This window comes from Garra rufa, chromosome 24 (assembly GCF_049309525.1).
Source record: "Garra rufa chromosome 24, GarRuf1.0, whole genome shotgun sequence".
In the NCBI taxonomy this organism is placed as follows: Eukaryota; Metazoa; Chordata; class Actinopteri; order Cypriniformes; family Cyprinidae; genus Garra; species Garra rufa.
Genome location: NC_133384.1, coordinates 32763182 through 32785391, shown reverse-complemented (window position 1 = coordinate 32785391; position 22210 = coordinate 32763182).

Here is a 22210-nt window from a genome sequence, read left to right as displayed (position 1 = left end):
TAATTATAGTGTCCAGTTTTCTGGCAGAGTAGCGCCCATTTTGAAGCCATTTATTTGAACCGCAATTAAGTCCGCAATTAAACTCTTTCAGAATACACCTCGGTTGTCACCGAAAGGAAGTCATTTAGTTAATTTTAGAAAAAAAAAATTTCACTCTATTTTTCCGCTCGAATGACCTGAATAAATACGCAAAACAACCATCTTTAAATTTCTTCCGCCCTGCACACTGTATGCTTTGTATACAGGCTCACTTTGTCAACTGTGTAGCGGTACACGTCAGATGATGTCATCTGCTTTCAAGACTTCAGCTTTGAGAATAATATGCCTTTCATTGAATTTACAGACAAAATATGAGCGCTTGGTCACAGCAGGCAGTTTCACAACCTCTCCCCGATCCATACATACGATCCAAACCAGCCTGGTTTTAGTTGCTCTTCCAGGGTTTAGGCTGGGAGACCAGATAGACTAATTGAAGACCAGCTTATGCTGGTTTAAATAGTAAAATTGACAATACAAAAACAATTGACTATGGCATTACAATGTTTTTTTTTAGGATATGGTAGCATGGTATTTTCATGGGATTTGGACATGTACCATTGTAGTGCCATGTTTTTAGAGCATGTACCATGGTTCTTCTATGGTTCTTCTAAGTACGCACTGTAACCTGGTACAACCAAAGTACGTTTTTGTAAAGAACATGCACATAATGCTAATCCAAGGACATTTTTCCCTTACACTCTTGAAAAGGTTCTTTATTGGCAGCCCTGTTAAAAAAAAAAAACAGCATATGCTGGTTAGGTAGGTTATGAAGCATGGATGCTGATTTAAGCTGGTTTTTAACTGGTTATGAGCTGGTTTAAGCTTGTTCTTAGCTGGTCATGTACTAGTCCTAAGCAACTACACTCTTAAAAATAATGGTGCTTTACGATGCCATAGAAGAACCTTATTTTTGTCTAAATGGTTCCATAAAAAAACCTTTAATACATGAAGAACCTTTCTGTTTCACTAAATGTTCTTTGTGGGAAAATAATGTTCTTCAGATTCTAAAAAGGTACGAAAGAGATGGTTATTTAAAGAACCTGTGGAACCAAAAATGGCTCTTCTATGGCATCGCTGTGAAGAACCTTTTAAAGCACCTGTATTTTTAAAAGTGTAGCTCCTGCTCAGGACCAGTTTATGACCAGCTCAAACCAGCATCCATGCTTCAAAACCTACCTAACCAGCAAATGCTGTTTTTTTTTCAACAGAGAGCAATGGTTCTACACTCTTAAAAATAAAGGTGCTTCAAAAGGTTCTTCAAGAACCTCCATAGAAGAACCATTTTTGGTTTCACAAAGAACCATTCAGTCAAAGAACCATTTCTTGCTTACATTTTATAATCTGAAGAATCTTATTTGCCACAAAGAACCTTTGGTGAAACAGAAAGGTTCTTCAGATGTTAAAGGTTATTTATGGAACCATTTAGACAAAAAGGTTCTTCTATGGCATCGTGAAGCACCTTTATTTTTAAGAGTGTATGAAGAACCTTGAACATCCATGGAACCTTGCAAATGCACAAAAGGTTCTTTATAGTCTATAGAAAGTATGGTTCTTTTAGAAACTGTTCACTGAATGGTTCTTTGGGGAACCAAAATTGGTTCTTCTATGGCATCACTGCAAAACCACCCTGTTGGAACCTTTATTTGTTAAGAGTGTATAAAAAGCTCAACGATGCTGAAGGCGTTCAGCAGAAATTCGTGATGCTCTTTCCTGTTCCTGGAATGAGTTCAAATGATGCAAGCCGCTGCATTTATGACGGAAAGCTTCATTTTCAAGGGTGTTGGTTTGAGGGCTGTTAAACGCTTAGCGATAGCCTGGTCCTCGCTAAATCCTTTGGATTTTTTTTTAAACACTGAGGCATACTCATGCAATCATTTGGGACTTTGTATGCCACTGCACAGTGAGTGAGTCTCTCCTGGCAGAGTTACACCCTGCCCTGCCTTACAGGCACTAATCACAGGCTAAATTTAATATGCTAGCCTCTAAATTTACCACCTGCTAAAAGGACCACTCTGTGTTTCTTGATGGGTGCTGTGAAAATAGAGAAGAGAGGGACTTTTTGCTCTAATTTTTCCTCTTCCTCCCCGGTCTGACCACATCCTCAGCATCACCCTCTTTCTTGGATATGTAGTGCTGAAAGCAGCAAGCGTGTTGTTTGTCTAGTCTGGACACTAGCTAAAGTTAGCATTAGCAAGAGGCTAACACACACAGTGCTCCATTGAGGAACGTGCGAGGAATGGGAAACCGCAGTCGTTATTTAGTTAATAGTTTAGAGAAAGTATTATGAGGGAAGTGTAACTCCCCAAACTAATCCAACACAGTGTTCTCCAGTAACTCAGGCCTGGTTTATTGCTTTTAAAATAGCGCGAGTAAAATAGCAACAGTGGGACTGCAGAAGTCAACAAAGATTACAGTGAGGAGTCTTGTTTGGAGACTTTTATGAGCTGTGTCTTGTGCTTATGGCCTGGGGATGCTTTGTCCTTGTTTTCATGGTTAACAACTTGATCATTTTGAAAACGCTTCTCTATATAGAGGAGTCTGATGTTCTTTCTGCCCTTTTTCCCTATGGGAAGTTTCTTTATGTCAGCCACTGTAGCACATACTGACCACATGACCATGTCAAATACACCCTGCTTGCAAACTAGCCAGTGACAAAAAACCGCTTGATTCATGCATGCATACTCATATGTACCCATAAATGTTAAATGTTGAGATGTACCAGTGAATTATTGAGTGGACTTTATGCTACAGATTGTGGCAGGGCAGCAATTGATCTTGAACTTACTAATCCTTCTGTTTAGATCATAACTCTTTTAGCTCTACTTTAGTGCCAACGTGTTAAGCTCTGGGGCCTCATTTATGAAACGTTTGTGTAATAGAAATCTGGTAATAGCTGAGTAGTGAAAATGAGAATGCTGGAAAAACAATATGGCCATTTATTTATTCATTTAGTCACTTTGCACTTAAAAGTCTTCAGAAAATGAAGTCGGCAAATGTGCTTTTTGCTTGGTTTACATGCAGAAACACTGCCGTGACCATTTTAGCTTTCGTAAATCCCAATTTGTCCCTACGCAGGATCAAATCCATGGACTTTAGGATTAAATCTGAATTTACATGGGTTTTATAAATGAGGCCTCTGATCTTTTCGACTTTGGTGCCAAAATGTGTTGCGAAAGGAGTTGGATAATAGTTTTATGCAAGCAGAGTAGCATTTAACGAATTGTTATTTTTACATAAATTGTATCTCTAATACACATTAAGTGTGATGTAACCATGGTTGCAATCTTATGTCACTTTAATGCTATACGTGCACGCTTGTAGCAGTATGTATGTGGGCGCTGTGGTGACAGGGCTTGACGATGATGGGGGCTAATGGTTGTCATTCTGCCTCCTCGACCGCCTTATACAGTCGTGGCCAAAAGTTTTGAGAATTACATAAATATTGGAAATTGGAAAAGTTTCTGCTTAAGTTTTTATAATAGCAATTTGCATATACTCCAGAATGTTATGAAGAGTGATCAGATGAATTGCATAGTCCTTCTTTGCAATTAAAATTAACTTAATCCCGAAAAAAACTTTCCACTGCATTGTTAAGAAGGCTTCAGGGCGTCCAAGAAAGTCCAGCAAGCGCCAGGATGGTCTCCTAAAGAGGATTCAGCTGCGGGATCTGAGTGCCACCAGTGCAGAGCTTGCTCAGGAATGGCAGCAGGCAGGTGTGAGCGCATCTGCACGCACAGTGAGGCCAAGACTTTTGGAAGATGGCCTGGTGTCAAGAAGGGCAGCAAAGAAGCCACTTCTCTCCAAAAAAACATCAGGGACAGATTGATCTTCTGCAAAAATTATGGCATGGACTGCTGAGGATTGGGGCAAAGTCATATTCTCCGATGAAGCCTCTTTCCGATTGTTTAAGGCATCTGGAAAAAGGCTTGTCCGGAGAAGAAAAGGTGAGCGCTACCATCAGTCCTGTGTCATGCCAACAGTAAAGCATCCTGAGACCATTCATGTGTGGGGTTGCTTCTCATCCAAGGGAGTGGGCTCACTCACAGTTTTGCCCAAAACACCCTCCAACAGCAACTTCTTCCAACAATCCAACAACAGTTTGTTGAAGAACAATGCATTTTCCAGCACGATGGAGCACCGTGCCATAAGGCAAAAGTGATAACCAAGTGGCTCGGGGACCAAAACGTTGACATTTTGGGTCCATGGCCTGGAAACTCCCCAGATCTTAAAACTTGTGGTCAATCCTCAAGAGGCAGGTGGACAAACAAAAACCCACTAATTCTGACAAACTCCAAGAAGTGATTATGAAAGAATGGGTTGCTATCAGTCAGGATTTGGCCCAGAAGTTGATTGAGAGCATGCCCAGTCGAATTGCAGAGGTCCTGAAAAAGAAGGGCCAACACTGCAAATACTGACTCTTTGCATAAATGTCATGTAATTATCGATAAGCCTTTGAAACGTATGAAGTGCTTGTAATTATATTTCAGTACATCACAGAAACAACTGAAACAAAGATCTAAAAGCAGTTTAGCAACAAACTTTGTGAAAACTAATATTTGTGTCATTCTCACAACTTTTGGCCACGACTGTACATTCTGACCAATCACAACAGCCTTCTCAGCTGCCACAGACTAACCGATCTCTAATCACACAGTATCACCAAATGTTGTTCTTTGTTCCCTTCAGTTCTTCTCATTTGAACTAATATCTGGATGGAAAAGGTGTATTTAGAAAAAGATGTTCGCATTTTAGTTTTTGTGTTTCGTTTGTCCTCTGAATCTTTTCTTTGACTCTTGTTGTTTTATTCTTTGCATAACCTGTTCATTGTTACAGCCAATGCACTTGTAGATGTCACTCTTGGTGCTTTGTGAATGCTTCATTGTCTTAATATTATTAATAAAATATTGAGTGTATTCCATGCAGTAAATAGATATGATCACAAATTGGTTTCTTTCATCTGGTCATTATTTTGGGTTCATACTTCATATTTGTTACTTTGTGACATTCTTTTACCCTAAAGGTATAGTTCACCCAAATTTTTTTTTTAATGATTTACTCACCCTCTTAAGCCATCTTAGGTGTATATGACTTTCTTCTTTTAGACAAAACAGTAAAACCAAAAATTATTCACACACCAGATATAATTTTTGATATTTTTTACTAGTGGATGCAGGACACTATAGTATATTTATGTAATCGAGGATCGCAAAATAAAGTAAACTGACATTTTACCCAAAAATTATTGATAAAGTGAACTACCAGTAAAATTGATTAAAAAATCCCTGCTGAAAAAAACATAGCTGGTGAGCAGGCTGGTTTTAGATGGGTTTTGGCCACATTCGTAGCCTGGTCAGACTGGGAGACCAGCTAAAACCAGCTACTTCCAGCCTAAACCAGCTAAGGCCTAGGATGGTTCAGCAGGGATTTGGGACCAAAAATTATTCAGACACTGTGATCTGACTGTGTTTTACTTTAATTGCTAATGCAACCTTTTTACACCCCCTGAACAAAATTAAGCATTGCTAGGTAATTGGACAACAAAAGATTAATAGTTGTGTAGATATTGTCATACTAACAGTTCCAAACCATTCCTAATCCATTACATACCTTTGTATCTAAGTTTTCTGACATTATCAAGATTAATTAGATAGTTCTGACACAGTTTAACTCTGAGTTTTTGTCATATTTTATTACCATTTTCTAAACTATAGCGAATAAACTGTGATAATGTAAGAGATGTTGAAGGTGTCTTTTGGCTACTTACACACTGCAGCTAAATTCGGTTGTCAGTTCACCTTTTACTCCTTGAGCGTGTTCTGTACACATAATTCACTAAAATACAGGAGTTACAACTGCATTTACTCCCGAAAAATACAGGTAGTGACAACCGCATTTAGAGAAATTCTATGCAATGTGTACGGAACTGAACTGAACAACTAGCCTAGTTGTTAATGACGTATTTAAACGCACATCAGTAATGTGTCTTTGTCTCAGGGGCGTAGCATCTGGGTATGCAGGTGCATATGGGCCCGGGCAGATTGGGGCCCGTGAGTCGAGGGGGAACTTTTAGGGAACATATAGAGTCCTGCACGGGCCCAACCCTGGCCCGAGACGCTCAGCCCTGAGCCCTGTCCTTGTACGACAACAGAACAGAACAGAACAGAACAGAGCCCTTTGCAGCCATTAAAATAGTTCAGTTTTGGATTTTAATGACAAAGTGGCTAGATTTCATTTAGGTTTCTTTATTAAGTTAATTTAGAAATATGTTTGGAACATTTTATGTTTGTTAAATTCAAGATTTTGTTTTTTTTAAGTAACGAACAAGCGGTCAGCGACAATGAGTTGAGCATATTTGATCAATTTAGCCTTCTCAAATCAACACGACTTGCCTAAAATAAAATCTATAGACATAAAACACTTACCCCCGGTTTCACAGACAAGGCTTAAGCCTAGTCCTAGACTAAAATGTAAATCTGAGCTGTTTCAACTGAAATAAAATTGCACTGATTGATTTTAAAATATATCAGTGCCTTTGCTTTGCCTCAAGATGCACACCAGTAATGTTTTTTTCGAAGCATGTTTATAAAAATTACTTAAATGTCCTAATTGAACTATGGCCTAATCCTGGCTTAGTCTAAGCCCTGTCTGTGAAACCGGGCCTTGATGTATTTCACAATATTAATTGAAACATTTAAATTAATCACATCCAATCGTTTGAGCGGAGAGTGGAAGCTAAAGCAAGCTTTGCAGAACGTGGAAGCCCCAGCGCGATCACTTGCATTTTTTTCTTAATAACAGTGGAAACCTAAAATACGCCATCATTTTTGCTCATAAAAGTAAGAGTAATACATCATTCGGAATGGCAAAAGGTCTTTTATTTGTGTGCACTCACAATATCAACAAAGTGTTACGCTTTGGTAAAATAGCTAAAGACATGCGCTTTCTGCCTTCTCCGTCTTGAGGAGGAGCACTTCACAAAAATGATCCAAAACTCAGTGAATATTTACCTTACAGACATGAGAAATATATCTATAGAATGCTTTAAAATACTACTTTAAAACAAAAGAATTTGTGTAAAAAAATCATGTTATATTGCGTAAAGTTATTGTGAAAATTCTGCGTGCTCCGCACAAAAAAAAAAAAAGTCATTCAAAGTGGCATTCAACCTGTCTTTACATTTAACAAGAAAAACAGCAATAAAAACGTAGGCTTCAACTCAGTTATCTGGCTGGTTTATGAGAAAAATAAAACAATGTTGGCAAAGTTATATGGGCTTGTTGGCTTTTGTGAGGTAGGCCTAGGCTAAATGTTACTTATAATGATTTATTCACAAGATGTTTTGTTAACTTTTTTTTTTAACTCTGATTGATCGTCATTGAGACATCGTGTTTATTTATTTTTTTTAACATGCGTTCAAATATTTGTTTATTTCGTGCTGCAAATATTAAAAGGGAAAAGATCATTGATTTACATGCCGCTTGATCTGAGGCGAATATAGTTATCTCACTACAAATTAAAGAGCATTTAAAAACACATTTATTGTTTGTATTTTATCATAAAATTTATGTAATTTATAGGCTGTGACTTGCGTGCTACAAATTATGAATGGACTTGAAAACATTAAATATTATTTCAAAGCATTTATACTGTAAATACAACAGCTTGTGAATACTCACGTAACATTATGTACTTAAGAAACAAACGAGTTGGAGCCCATAATGAGTGGGGGGCCCGTACAAATTTTTTTGCATATGGGCCCGGGGCTGACTTGCTACGCCACTGCTTCGTCTGTATGTGAGATGCAAGAAAATAACGAAAGAAGTCTTAACCTTAGCTCATTTGGACACGGGGCTAGTTACGAGCCCTACAGTGAAGTGTCAGTGTTGCCAGATCATCAGAGAAAAAACAACAACAAACAAGGACAAGCAAAAAACAGTAAAACACCCAAATGCCTTATGTTTTATAACACCAGAAAAATAATATTTCTCATATCCGCCACAGCCCACATTATTAACTCCATAAAGTGGCTAGCTTTATGAGCTAAGACCAAACAACATTACTAAAAGCGCTTGTAAATACGAGGACATGGCAACACTGCAAGAGCACTCTCTAAAGCAGCCTCCCGAACAGAAACGAAACACAGCACATCTATAAGCGGTAGCTTAGTTAAAATAAGTGTCTTTATCCACAAAAATGGCAGATATACCAAACGGCTAAATTCTTATTCACTCGCCCAAGTTGGCAAAATGTTTCTATGGTTACAAATGTAGGAGTGACTGATGTTTCGCACACACATGGAACAATAATTTACAGGACTCGCTCCCGCATTTAACTGCCCTGGCTCTTCCCAGCTTTATGATGGCAGTGAATGGCAGAAAAAGGGCATCCATCATCATAAAAAAGTGTTCCACAAAGCTCCAGGGGGTTAATAAAGCCCTTCTGAGTGAATCCATGGTTTGTATAAAAAAAATCCATATTTAAAACTTTATAGACCATAATCTTATGTTTCCTCTAACTGTTGTACACACATTCACAAGAGTGGCATTCCAGCAGGTTAGGACGTAGACATAGCATAAGCTCCGCTGAGAAATGACGAACGTGAAAGCACAGAGGAGAGAGCAAAACAAAACACAGGTCATGAATTAGAAGTACAAAATAAGGATTTGTCTGAGGATTTCAGTATAAGCCTAAAGAGAGTATACTCTACACTTTACAGTTTATAAAGGTTTAAATATGGATATTTTTCTTAAACAAATGCATCAGTTTGCTTCAGAAGGCCTTTATTAACCTTCAAGAGCCTTTTTATGATGGATGGATGCACTTTATTAGACTACAAAATCTCAACAGCCATTCACTGCCATTACAAAGCTGGGAAGAGCCAGGACATTTGTATTATAACTCCAATTGTATTCGTCTGAAAGAAGAAAGTTATATACACATGGGATGGATTGAGGGTGATTAAATCATGGGGTAGTTTTCATTTTTGAGTGAACTATTCCTCAAGTCAACATTGACCCTAATGTATGTTCTTGAACTTTCAGTGTGCAGTTCATCAGTGCATGTCTATGCAAAAAAAAAAAAAAAACACAATTGTTACTCTAATTCTAAAAAAACAATTCTCTATATTAATGACATAACCAGGCCTTCTTGGTTTTTCAACTATTCATCTTTAACCAACATTTTACTATCCAATCCTACTGGATAAAATCACTTTTTTGTTGTTTTGTTCACATTTTGGAAGTAAAATGGGATGCAAAGGTAGCACAAATCATCTAACCTTATTCCATCATAACAGAAATTCACATGAGCTGGACTGAGTTTGGCCTGGAGGTCAGCGGTATTATTTGTCCTTTTGAAATGAAATATAAATAGCATCCAGGTTATCAGTTACACATTACCCACCCAAAGCTTCTGAATAATTGAACGTATCCTTTGGAGAAGAGGGTTGTGCAGAAAAACATCAGGCATTTATGTTTACTTTATTGAAAATGGCACGATTCAGTGCTTAAACACTGCCGGACCATCAATGAAAACTGATCTCTGAAAACAACACTTTCTCAATTTCTGCTCTTTATAGCACGCTGCGCGCACAGATCGAGTTCTATCCGGCGGACTTATTTAATTCTCATTTTTTCCTCTGGTGAATGTGATATGGTCAATGGGGGTGAATGAAAACCCGTCCTAGTTACAGGCCTCTCATTCCTGACTCCGCTCATGCTTTCCATAGGCAGCATACCTCTCGGTCGAAACACGTGCGTGAGCTTTTCTCATGCCTCATATCGCCGCACATCATCCATAAGCAGTGCAGAATGAGAGAGGGAGAAAAAGCTGCTGTCTCTTTTTGCGCTGGACGGCCTCCAAGTCTGTAGCGGCAAAGTGAACGGTGACCTTTCTCTCACCTCTCCCTGCCTAAATACACATGCACAGGCTCCCATCCATATTTCATACCAGAAATACATCCCCAGACAGTATTTCACACCCAGTGTGGAAGGCAGCCGTCAAGTCCAGGAGGAGAGGGCAGAGCCTAAATCAGCTTTGTGCGCGCCAACCTGGCCGCCAGTGCCAAGAAAAACAGCCATCACTATCGTACTGTCATCTGGAGGAACAAGCCTCGCTGTTCTGTTCGCCTACAGCGGATTAGCGACAAGCTCGTGAAAATATGACGACTCTGCCATGTACTGGCGAGATTAAACTGCTTGAAATGGGAGGTGTGCTTAAGTCCTTTTGGCACGGTTTTAGTCCACACTTAACATGTCATATGCACAACTGCCGCAGTCAACTCTGTGTGGAAAAACATGACCACATATATAGAGTGTACAGTGTACAATTATTCATTAACACGCTCTCGTCATATGTAATAAGTAAAGTGATTACACCAGCTGCGACGTCTCAACAGTATAGTCAGGGAGTGAATTATAAGGGGGAAGTGAAAACAAAGGCTGGTGGTCTTAAAAGTATGTTTTTTTTTCAGTAACACTGAAAAGTTATGAACTCGAAATTCTGACTTTTTTCTCAGAATTGCGTGATATAAAAATAATTGTGAGGTATAAAGTCAAAATTGTGAGATATAAACTTGAAATTCTGACTTTTTTCTCAGAAATGCATTACATGAACTTGCAATTGAGTTATAAAGTCAGAATTGCGAGATAAATTGACTGTCAGAATTGCGAGATATGAACTTGAAATTCTGACTTTTTCTCAGAATTTCCTGATATAAACTCACAATTGCGATTTCTAAAGTCAGAATTGCAAGATATAAACTTGAAATTCTAATTTTTCTCAGAGTTGCATAATATAAACTCACAATTGCAAGTTATAATGTCAAAATTGCAAGATATAAACTCAAAATTCTGACTTTTTTCTAAGAATTGCGTAATATAAACATAATTGTGAGTAATAAAGTCAGAATTGCGAGTTATAAAGTTAAAATTCGGACTTTTTTTCTCAGAATTATGTGATATAAACTCAATTGTGAGTTATAATGTCAGAATTGCAAGAAATGAACTAAAAATTCTGACTTTTTTCTAAGAATTGCGTGATATAAACAATTACGAATTATAAAGTCAGAACTTCGTGATTTAAACACAATTGTGAATTATAAAAGTCAGAATTGCGAGATATAAACTCAAAATTCTGACTTTTTTTCTCGGAATTGCATAATATAAACACAATTGCGAATTATAAAGTCAGAATTGTGAGATATAAACTTAAAATTCTGACTTTTTTCTCAGAATTGCATGATATAAACTCAACTGCAATTTATAAAGTCAGAATTGCGAGATATAAACTCAAAATTTTGACTTTTTTCTAAGAATTGCGTAATATAAACACAATTGTGAGTAATAAAGTCAGAATATAAACTCGATATTCAGATTTTTCTCAGAATTGCCTGATATAAACTCACAATTGTAATTTATAGAGTCAGAATTGCAAGATATAAACTCGATATTCAGATTTTTCTCAGAATTGCATAATATAAACTTGTAATTGCGGGTTATAAAGACAGAATTGCAAGATATGAACTCAAAATTCTGACATTTTTCTCGGAATTGCATAATATAAACAATTGTGAGTTATAAAGATATTAAGCCCAAATTTGGACTTTTTTTCTCAGAATTGCGTGATATAAACTCGCAATTGAGTTAAAAAGTCAGAATTGCGAGATATGAACTTAAAAGTCTGACTTTTTCTCAGAATTGCGAGATATAAACTCAAAATTCTGACTTCATTCTCGGTATTGTGTGATGTAACTCATAATTGCGAGTTATAAAGTCAAAATTGCGAGATATAAACTCGAAATTCTGACTTTTTCAGATTTGCTTGGTATAATCTTGCAATTGCGAGTTATAAAGTCAGAATTGTAAGATATAAACTTAAAATTCTGACTTTTTTTCTAAGAATTGCATCATATAAACACAATTGTGAGTTAGAAAGTCAGAATTGCAAGACATAAACTTGAAATTCAGACTTTTTTCTAAGAATTGCATAATATAAACACAATTGCGAATTATAAAGTCAGAATTGTAAGATATAAACTTAAAATTCTGACTTTTTTTCTAAGAATTGCATCATATAAACACAATTGTGAGTTAGAAAGTCAGAATTGCAAGACATAAACTTGAAATTCAGATTTTTTTCTAAGAATTGCATAATATAAACACAATTGCGAATTATAAAGTCAGAATTGTGAGATATAAACTTAAAATTCTGACTTTTTTTCTAAGAATTGCATCATATAAACACAATTGTGAGTTAGAAAGTCAGAATTGCAAGACATAAACTTGAAATTCAGATTTTTTTCTAAGAATTGCATAATATAAACACAATTGCGAATTATAAAGTCAGAATTGTGAGATATAAACTTAAAATTCTGACTTTTTTCTCAGAATTGCATGATATAAACTCAACTGCAATTTATAAAGTCAGAATTGTGAGATATAAACTTAAATTTCTGACTTTTTTCTAAGAATTGTGTAATATAAACACAATTGCGAATTATAAAGTCAGAATTGTGAGATATAAACTTAAAATTCTGACTTTTTTCTAAGAATTGTGTAATAAACACAATTGCGAATTATAAAGTCAGAATTGTGAGATATAAACTTGAAATTTTGACTTTTTTCTCAGAATTGCATAATATAAACACAATTGGGAATTATAAAGTCAGAAAAAACTTGCATATTGTGAGTTAAGCCAGGCTCACACTGTTCGATTTTGGCCATGATTTGGCAGTCTGAGACAAATTTCACAAATCCTAAAAGATTCCTCTGATCCAATTCGTTAGTTTGACATGTTTACTAACAGCTGATTAATGACCATTGCAATCAAATTTGACCTCAGATGAAATTCTGGCAGTGTCAGAAGATTTGGCACACAGTCCTGCAGTATGACTTTTCAAATTGTCTTTGTTTTGACAAGCCATCATCAGAATTAATGCTAGAGATTTCTTCTAACCACCATAAAATTATGGAATTCCTATATGTAGTTGCCTTTGTTATAATAAATAACGGTCGCACCGCTGCTTTTATGTGGGTGTGTAGTTAAATACACCAGTACTGCCGGCGTTCATAGACTTCTCATTATAGCAACATGTCAGCCTCATTTGCAATGCAACTCACAGTCACTGAACGTGTATGGGTTTGATAATGCAAAACTCCAGACAAGTTTACTTTCTTGTACCATTTTTTAATGCGTCTACAAACTCAAAATATAAACAATTGCAGGTTTATATCTCACAATTCTGGGGAAAAAAGTCAGAATTGTGATATAAAAAGTTGCAATTGCCTTATTTTTTATTCAGTACTAATAAACACTCAATATCCTAGTAATATGCATGCTAATACGCAACTAGTTAATAGTGAGAAATGGTCTCTGAACTGCAGTGTTACTGTAAAATGGCTTGCGGGCAGTATTTCACATTGTCTTTAACCTTTAGTTGACTTCATTGCCTTTGGCAGAACCTTCTGCATCTGTTGCATTTCAGTACTATCAATACCTGCTTCTTTTCCAATCCTGTATTTCATCTTTTTCCAATTTTTCAACCTTTTGTCATTTTGCACTTTTACCTGGCAAGTGAATGATACGATCTACCATCTCTTGTTCCATTATCTCATTCTGCCATAATTCATACTGGATATGTCCTACCAAGGGTCTGTGTTTAATTTAGCTCAAGTTGAAATCACGCTAAAGTTTCCCCAAGCTGAATGTAATGTAAAAAAAAAAAAAAAAAACGCTGACCTTATCATCAAGATCAGCATATGCTTTGGATCATCAAAATGTCCTTCCCTATGCATTATTTATTTAAATTTTTTTAATAGTTTTCTCTCTCTGTCCTTTTTCACCACTATAGTGGTGTCCACCTTCTCACTGTACTGCATCATTGTTGTTTGGCTGGCCTTACTGTAAACCCAAAGATTGGGGGCTCTGGTCTCTCTCTCTTTCTCTTGCTTGCCTGCAAGGCCCAGCTCTGGAAAGTTTTTCTCAGTCTTAATCCTGGCATAGTTATTCCACACTATGTACGTGTTTATGAAGTCCTGACAAAATCCTTCCTTTTCAGCCTCTCCCTCTCTCCTTCACTTCCCCTCTTTCTCCCTCTGGAGTTCCACTCGCAGAGATTTAATTTCAGCTCTCCTGTCTAAAGAGAAAGATTCTAGTACTTTGAAAGGACAGAAACTGGGCTGTTTTGAAACTATTGTTTTTGCTGACTGTATGTTTTGAAGTTTAAAGAATTGCTGGGGGTTAAATACTAGTTATAAACCCATGACAATATGCATGATCAAAACATTATTTGTTTGGTTTTGTGTCCATATTTGATAGCTTTGTGGTCATCGATACACTATTGTCATCTTAAGAAAGTTGACAACATTCACTTTTAGCATATATATGCCTTCAAAATCTACAGTCTTTCTTTTCTGGGAAACTGAATCAAAATATGTATGACTCATCTTGCTGTCACGTATCTGGTCTTCCCTGTCATCATGAACTCTTGCACCACACTTCATGGACTACAATCCCCATAAGCCACTGCACACATCTGTTCCTCATTTCCCACTGAACTGATTGCTGCATACACCTGTTTATCATTTACCCACATGCATTTAAGCCACTCACACACACAGCCACCTTGCGAAGTCTAATTGTTCCCATGGTCATTATTCTAAGCGTGTTTCTCTGTATTGGATTACCTGTGTATGACTCTGGACTGTGTACCCCGTTATTGATTCCTGCTGCCTGCCATTTGCGACCACTGCTGGATTATTGAACTGTTTCCCGGATTACCTACGTTGTTCCTGTTTTCTGGCGTTTACTACTACCTGTTGACTATTCTAATAAAGCCTTGCAAATGGATCCGCACGTCTCTGACTCCTCCTTGTGACAGAAGACTTCGCCTCACTTGGATCCAGCGGCTTTATTTCACCACCAGCAGTTCACCATGAACCCAGCCACTCAAATCATGCGTCTCCGTCAGGGTGAGCGTCCCATAGAGGACTACATCATAGACTTTATTGAACTAGCTAATCAGACTTCAATGAGCAGTCTATGCCTGATGATATTTTTTCATGGAGGCCTTTCTGAGCCACTCCACTCTTTAATGCCACTTCATGAACCCGATTGGACTTTAGGACATTATATAGACATTGCACTGCGATTGAGTGGCTCTCCCTTTACTGTGGATGTTTTAAAAGAGCCACAGCACAAGATGTCTGCCAGCCCCGAGCCTCAGCACAAGAAGTCTACCACGCCAGAGCCTGCTACAAAAATGGCCTATCCTAGGTTAATTTCTAGCGTGGAGGACCCACCGCTGCTGTCGGCTCGAGCAGCTGGTCTCCCAACCAGCCTTCCAGAGTCTCCACTGGTCCCGCCCGGCCTTCCAAAGTCTCCGCTGGTCCCGCCCGGCCTTCCAGAGTCTCTGCTGGTCCCGCCCAGCCTTCCAGAGTCTCCGCTGGTCCCGCCCGGCCTTCCAGAGTCTCCGCTGGTCCCGCCCGGCCTTCCAGAGTCTCCGCTGGTCCCGCCCGGCCTTCCAGAGTCTCCGCTGGTCCCGCCCGGCCTTCCAGAGTCTCCGCTGGTCCCGCCCGGCCTTCCAGAGTCTCCGCTGGTCCCGCCCGGCCTTCCAGAGTCTCCGCTGGTCCCGCCCGGCCTTCCAGAGTCTCCGCTGGTCCCGCCCGGCCTTCCAGAGTCTCCGCTGGTCCCGCCCGGCCTTCCAGAGTCTCCGCTGGTCCCGCCCGGCCTTCCAGAGTCTCCGCTGGTCCCGCCCGGCCTTCCAGAGTCTCCGCTGGTCCCGCCCGGCCTTCCAGAGTCTCCGCTGGTCCCGCCCGGCCTTCCAGAGTCTCCGCTGGTCCCGCCCGGCCTTCCAGAGTCTCCGCTGGTCCCGCCCGGCCTTCCAGAGTCTCCGCTGGTCCCGCCCGGCCTTCCAGAGTCTCCGCTGGTCCCGCCCAGCCTTCCAGAGACTCCGCTGGTTCCGCCCAGCCTTCCAGAGACTCCGCTGATTCAGCCCAGCCTTCCAGACACTCCGCTGATTCAGCCCTGCCTTCCAGAGACTCCGCTGGTTCAGCCCTGCCTTCCAGAGACTCCGCTGGTTCCGCCCTGCCTTCCAGAGACTCCGCTGGTTTAGCCCTGCCTTCCAGAGACTCCGCTGGTTCCGCCCTGCCTTCCAGAGACTCCGCTGGTTCCGCCCTGCCTTCCAGAGACTCCGCTGGTTCCGCCCAGCCTTCCAGACAATCCGCTGGTTCAGCCCAGCCTTCCAGAGCCTCCGCTGGTTCCGCCCAGCTTTCCAGAGACTCCGCTGGTTACATCCAGTCGTCCTGAGATTCCTGTCTGCCCGGTTCTGGTCACGGAGCTCATACATGGACTGTTCCCACCCACCCTCCCTACTGCTCCAGTCCTGCCACCTCTGTCTCCTGACAGTCCCTCTGCTCACCCACATCCCACCTTCGGTGCAGAGGACTGGTCGTGGGACTGCCAGTCTCCATCGGTGTTCAGACTGAAGGATCCCTCACCATCACCTCCAGTCTCAGAGTCCTGGACTCCACCTCGGTCCTCCGACCCTGCGGCTCCACCCCAGCTCTGTGCTCCCTCGTCTCCGTTGTCGGCCGTCGGCCCAACAGCTCCTCCGGGCTCCATCGTCTCTCCGGATCCGCCCCGGTCAGTCGTCACCCCACCTTCGCCTCTGGACTCTACTCCTCCGGCTGCGCCTCGTCACTCCGTCCTGCCGGCTCTGTGGACCTCCTCCCTCCCATGGGCACAGCCTCGATCCTCTGTCACTCCGGCTCCGCTGCGTACCTCCGGACCTCCATCTCCGCCGGGGTCGCCAGAGCCTTGGGTTCCGCCTTGGCCCTCCGGATCCTCTGTGTCGCCCAGGACCATCGACTCTCCGGTTCCGCCTCGGGCTCCACCGGCTCCACCTCCGTCGGTCGGCCCCATGCAGGAGCCAACCCTTCCTCCTCCATGGCTTCTCCCTCCGTCGGCTCCGCCTCATTTCGTGGTTCCAGTACCCCTACATGGACCTGGCCCTCCATCCCTCCCCCTGTTCCGCCTCCGCTCCACCACCCTCAAGATTGTAAAGGTGGTTAGAGCGTCTGGAAGCCGCTCCTTGTGGAGGGGCTATGTCACGTATCTGGTCTTCCCTGTCATCATGAACTCTTGCACCACACTTCATGGACTACAATCCCCATAAGCCACTGCACACATCTGTTCCTCATTTCCCACTGAACTGATTGCTGCATACACCTGTTTATCATTTACCCACATGCATTTAAGCCACTCACACACACAGCCACCTTGCGAAGTCTAATTGTTCCCATGGTCATTATTCTAAGCGTGTTTCTCTGTATTGGATTACCTGTGTATGACTCTGGACTGTGTACCCCGTTATTGATTCCTGCTGCCTGCCATTTGCGACCACTGCTGGATTATTGAACTGTTTCCCGGATTACCTACGTTGTTCCTGTTTTCTGGCGTTTACTACTACCTGTTGACTATTCTAATAAAGCCTTGCAAATGGATCCGCACGTCTCTGACTCCTCCTTGTGACACTTGCACTCGTGGGTGTGTCTAGACTATTTGCCAATCAGATCAAATACTTGTTAGTCACTGTGATGTAAACACAAAGCCTACTGGGTTTCTAAACAGTTCTTCAGTATTGTCTGCCACAATTTCCAGTTGGACATCGGATGCAAAATTCACTTTTACATGGTGTTTGCATATAACATGGTCTTAGCAGTGTGTGGACGCAACCACCCTACACTCTAATAAAATGTTGGGGTAAAAACAACCCAACTTGGGTTATTTGGCAACCCAGTACTGGGTAAATATTGGATGGAACACATACTGGTTTATTTTGACTCAGCTGGTTGGGTTAAATGTTTTTACCCAACATGCTGGGTTGTTTTATTTAAGTCAACTGTTGTTTGATTATATTGCTGACTTAAAATGGGCTGGAAATTAAAAATCACATTCAGAATTATAGAGGCAACAGCAATAATCAAAAGATAAGCATATATCATTAAGCAAAAACACCTATAGACAAAAATACAAGACAAATTGAATTTATTTGGGGGAATACTGCATAGTTTTCAATACTACATACATTTAAACTTGTTTATCAAGTATTTTAGAAATAAGAAAATGTAACTTTTAATGCAGCATTTTAATTTAAGTGTATTCAACCATTTTCTGTAATCATTTTTCATTGAAACGGTGCTAATTCTTGAGCCAGTGTTGAGCCGGAACTATGAACCTCAGAGCGCCGCCTCGCTTTTTACTCATAGCTAAAAAAATGCAGTGACTGACTCCATAACCTGCCCATAAACAAATAGTACTGAGATTAGAGAACATATTTGAACATCAAAATAACATCAGCTGGTTGTATGCTGTATGCCATTTTCTCCACACTCAAGCTTGAACATAAGAGACTTCATTTTCTCCTGACATGAGAGCAGTGGGATAGTTTTGTGTTTGAAGGTCACGCGCCACTGAAAATGTGCCACAAAAAATGAAAGAGAGGGCTGGGGAGAGCAGTAGCTCATTAGCATTTAAAGAAACATGAACCAAAACGGGTCGCTGTGAACAGAGCTGTTTTTTTGTGCTGGAAGCTAGCTGATTAGGCAGGGAAGCCCTTGAATATTATGAACCAAAAAAAAAGAAAATATGATCTAGACTACATCACAAATCTCTTAGAGATGTGTCACCACTTGATGTCCAAAAATCTGGATCCTGAAGCAAAACCATTTGAGAGCAGCTGACATTTACGTGCATTTTTCCATAAATGAGTCATAATTGAACTCAAGACTACAATTTTTTGTTTTTTGATAAACTGACTTCAGAAGAAGCTGTGGTGTGCCACGTGCCAGAGCTGTGAAATATATTTTGAGGAAAGAATTGCATAATATAAACTCGCAATTGCAATTCTAACTTTTTTTCTCAGAATTGTGTGATATAATCTCGCAATTGCGAGTTAAGTCAGAATTGCAAGATAAAACTCACAACTTTTGTCTCTGAATTGCGAGATATAAAATTGTAATTGCGAGTTCTAAAGTCAGAATTGCAAGATAACTCAAAATTGTGTAAAGTCAAAATTGCAAGATAACTCAAAATTGTGTAAAGTCAGAATTGCAAGATATAAACCTGTTAATGTAAAATCATACCAACTTGTGGAAAATGGGCACCCAATGTTCCCTCTAATATGAAATAAAGTACAGAAAACTGTGTTGAATCAAACTCTGTAAGTGCAAATTCATTTGGCTAACTGGAAGCTAGCTGATTAGGCAGTTACAACATGGGAAGTCCTTGAAGATTCTGAAGCATAAGAAGAAAATATGATCTAGACTACATCACAAATGTCCTAGAGGTGTGTCACCACTTGACGTCCAATGTAAAATCTAGATCCTGAAGCAAAACCATTTGAGAGCAGCTGACATCTAAGTGCATTTTTCCATAAATGAGTCATAATTAACCTCAAGACTTGGTTTTTGATAAATTGACTTCATGAGAAGCTGTGGTGTGCCATGTGACAGAGCTGTGAAATATATTTTGAGGAAAGGTTTGAGAAGATTAGTAGGCTCTCTGCTGAACGTGTTCATGCAATACAGTTTAGTTGCCCTTGTGGCGAAAATATGTATGGAGATGGATTTTTGTAAACCTTAAAATGGAAACGTGTGGTTTCTGAGATGAAGCTCTCATGGCCACAGTTTAGACCACTGTTAACTATGTTTTGGAGATGACTTTGCCTTGCCTTGGCAAGAGATGCTTTCACTCTCATTAGAGTTTCAGACCCAGATACTGAGAATCCATTGTGCCAAGTAACAGTGTTTAGAAAGCTAATTTTGATCGAACGTTACAGCTCTGGCCACAGCTGAAATGATGTGATTCATGAAACCCCCGGCAGGTCATTTTACTGCTTTCATTAACATGTGAAATCACACTGTAAATCAGAAGGTTTTATGAAAATTTATGTTTGTTTAGCATTTCATTCCCCATTGGCTGCATGTCATAATAACTGAAATCATGTGGAACAGCTCCACCAGCCGCAGTGGATTGGATGCAAGATTAAACCTCAAGGACTTCTGGACTGTCTCATTTTTTAAAAGGCACACTTGAGCAATGAGGGTAAGAGCTCTTTCACACTAGAGCTTTTTGTAACCAAGACTGTTTGATGCCAGAGCTCGCTTCATTTAGTTGGTGTCAAAGCATTTTTCCAAACTCTGATATTCACCAGCGAAACTTGAGTCTGTTTAAAAAGGATTGAGGTCATGTAAATTTTGATATGAATTGCAAGTATGAAAGCAATTGTCCTGAACTGACCCCCTATAAATTCATAAATATAAAATCTTTCAGGAATCAAGCCACGTGACAATTTTATAACATGAACCAGCTGACAATCTAATTTCCTTGCCATAGAAAGGGTTAAGAGCGACTCGACCCTTGGTGTGTTCAAGTTATGTCGGATAGAATCCAACTCCAGAACGCCCACAAATATCTCTCCATGGTTCAGAAAAGTATGACACTCATCATAGGCAAGAAATCCAATTATATGTGCATTATATAAATTACAGACCCTTGAAGTATTAATTATGACTTCGCAACTCATAAATCCAGCTTTCCAGGAAGACTTGAATGTGCCACTTTACACATTCATCGCATCCACTGCAAACAGTTACCATGATAGTACTTGACCTGAAAGAGAAAACCGTCTACAGTAATGCCTGCTATAGCACCCCTTGTGGCCATGCTTTGAATGCAAGGTACATGTGTGCTGCATTATGAATTGTGGTCTGACGCATTTCTAAACACAACGACGCACAAAATCAAAATTAGCTAGAAGCGTTTTTGTTCACAGTGTTGCCTTGGGTATGTTTTGACCTCGGTCTATCTCTCTATGCTGTCTTGATTGGCCTGTCAGTGAGATTGTAGCTCTAAAGAAGGAGGGAGTCTTCTGTGGTTTTCTCTCCCTCTGCTCTTTCCCAGAAAGATGAATCAGAGAGTGGTGACCGCTGAGTGGCCCAGGTTCCTTTCATCCTGCTCTTAAATCTCCCAGTGCGCTGAAGGGGGTCCAGGACTGCACCATCTCAGCCCCCCCGGAGGGGGGATAAAGCTGTTTAGAGAGTCCTGGTTCTGGATTTAAACACTACAGATTAAATTAGACTCTGCGCTGTGATCATAACAGCACATTTATTCACAAGCTTAATGAAATGTTTTGTTTTCTTCTTCATGTCTGTTTTAAAAAGATGGGAAAAAAATTTAATTACTTTCATCAGTTTTGGAGCTGTGGTCTAGCGGCTTCTCCAACATATTGCATTGTGGCTCTTCTTTTTTTTTTTTTGCAGCATAATAGTGGAAATAGTTGATAGTGGACAACAAACTGATTTCTATCATGAATCATGACAACTCTCGGAAGATTTTAGCATGGTCATGGATACGACAAAGTTAATGTATTTGGTCTTGGCGGAATAAATGTGCTATGCTGCTGAATTGCTGCTGCTATTGGTTATTGCTGTTGTTGTTGTAGATTATTACTGCTGCAAAGCAAGTATAGGAACTTTCTACAGCCAGTACATACACAGATACAGTGCTGTGAGTATTTAAGACATGCTGCTGCTGCATATATAATAACCCATAGCAGATCTATACAGGTGGAGCTGGGGAGGTGGAGGGTCTCAAAGGAACTCTGAAAGCATACTGCGAAAAGCTCTAGTGAATGCTGGTATGAGATCTTGCGATATTCCGATGTGTCCCGCGAGATCTGACTGGTCTCGCGAGAACGTGACGATATGGCAAAACATTTTGCAGTGTTTATATTAGAGCTGCATGACTAATTGTTAAAATATCACTATCTCTATTCAAACACCCATGCGATCTTATTCATGAATGACAAGGATTCAGCGATGTCTACTACAACTGTTTCACGCGCTCCACTGACGCTTACGATGTGAAAGTTATTGAAGACATTCAAATCTGCATTATTACTGCTGCCGTTTCAGAAAGCAACAGTCTTTTTAATCACATAATCATCATTATTTCTTTGTTACAGACATTGAAATAACATAAGTACTGGGATAAAAGCTTATAGTTTGGGTATGAACACTTATTGTCTACAGTAGCGATCAAAACGAAAGTATCTTCTAACACGTCTGTAGTGTAACGCTTATCCTCTTCCGCCAGAAGGTGGCGACAACTG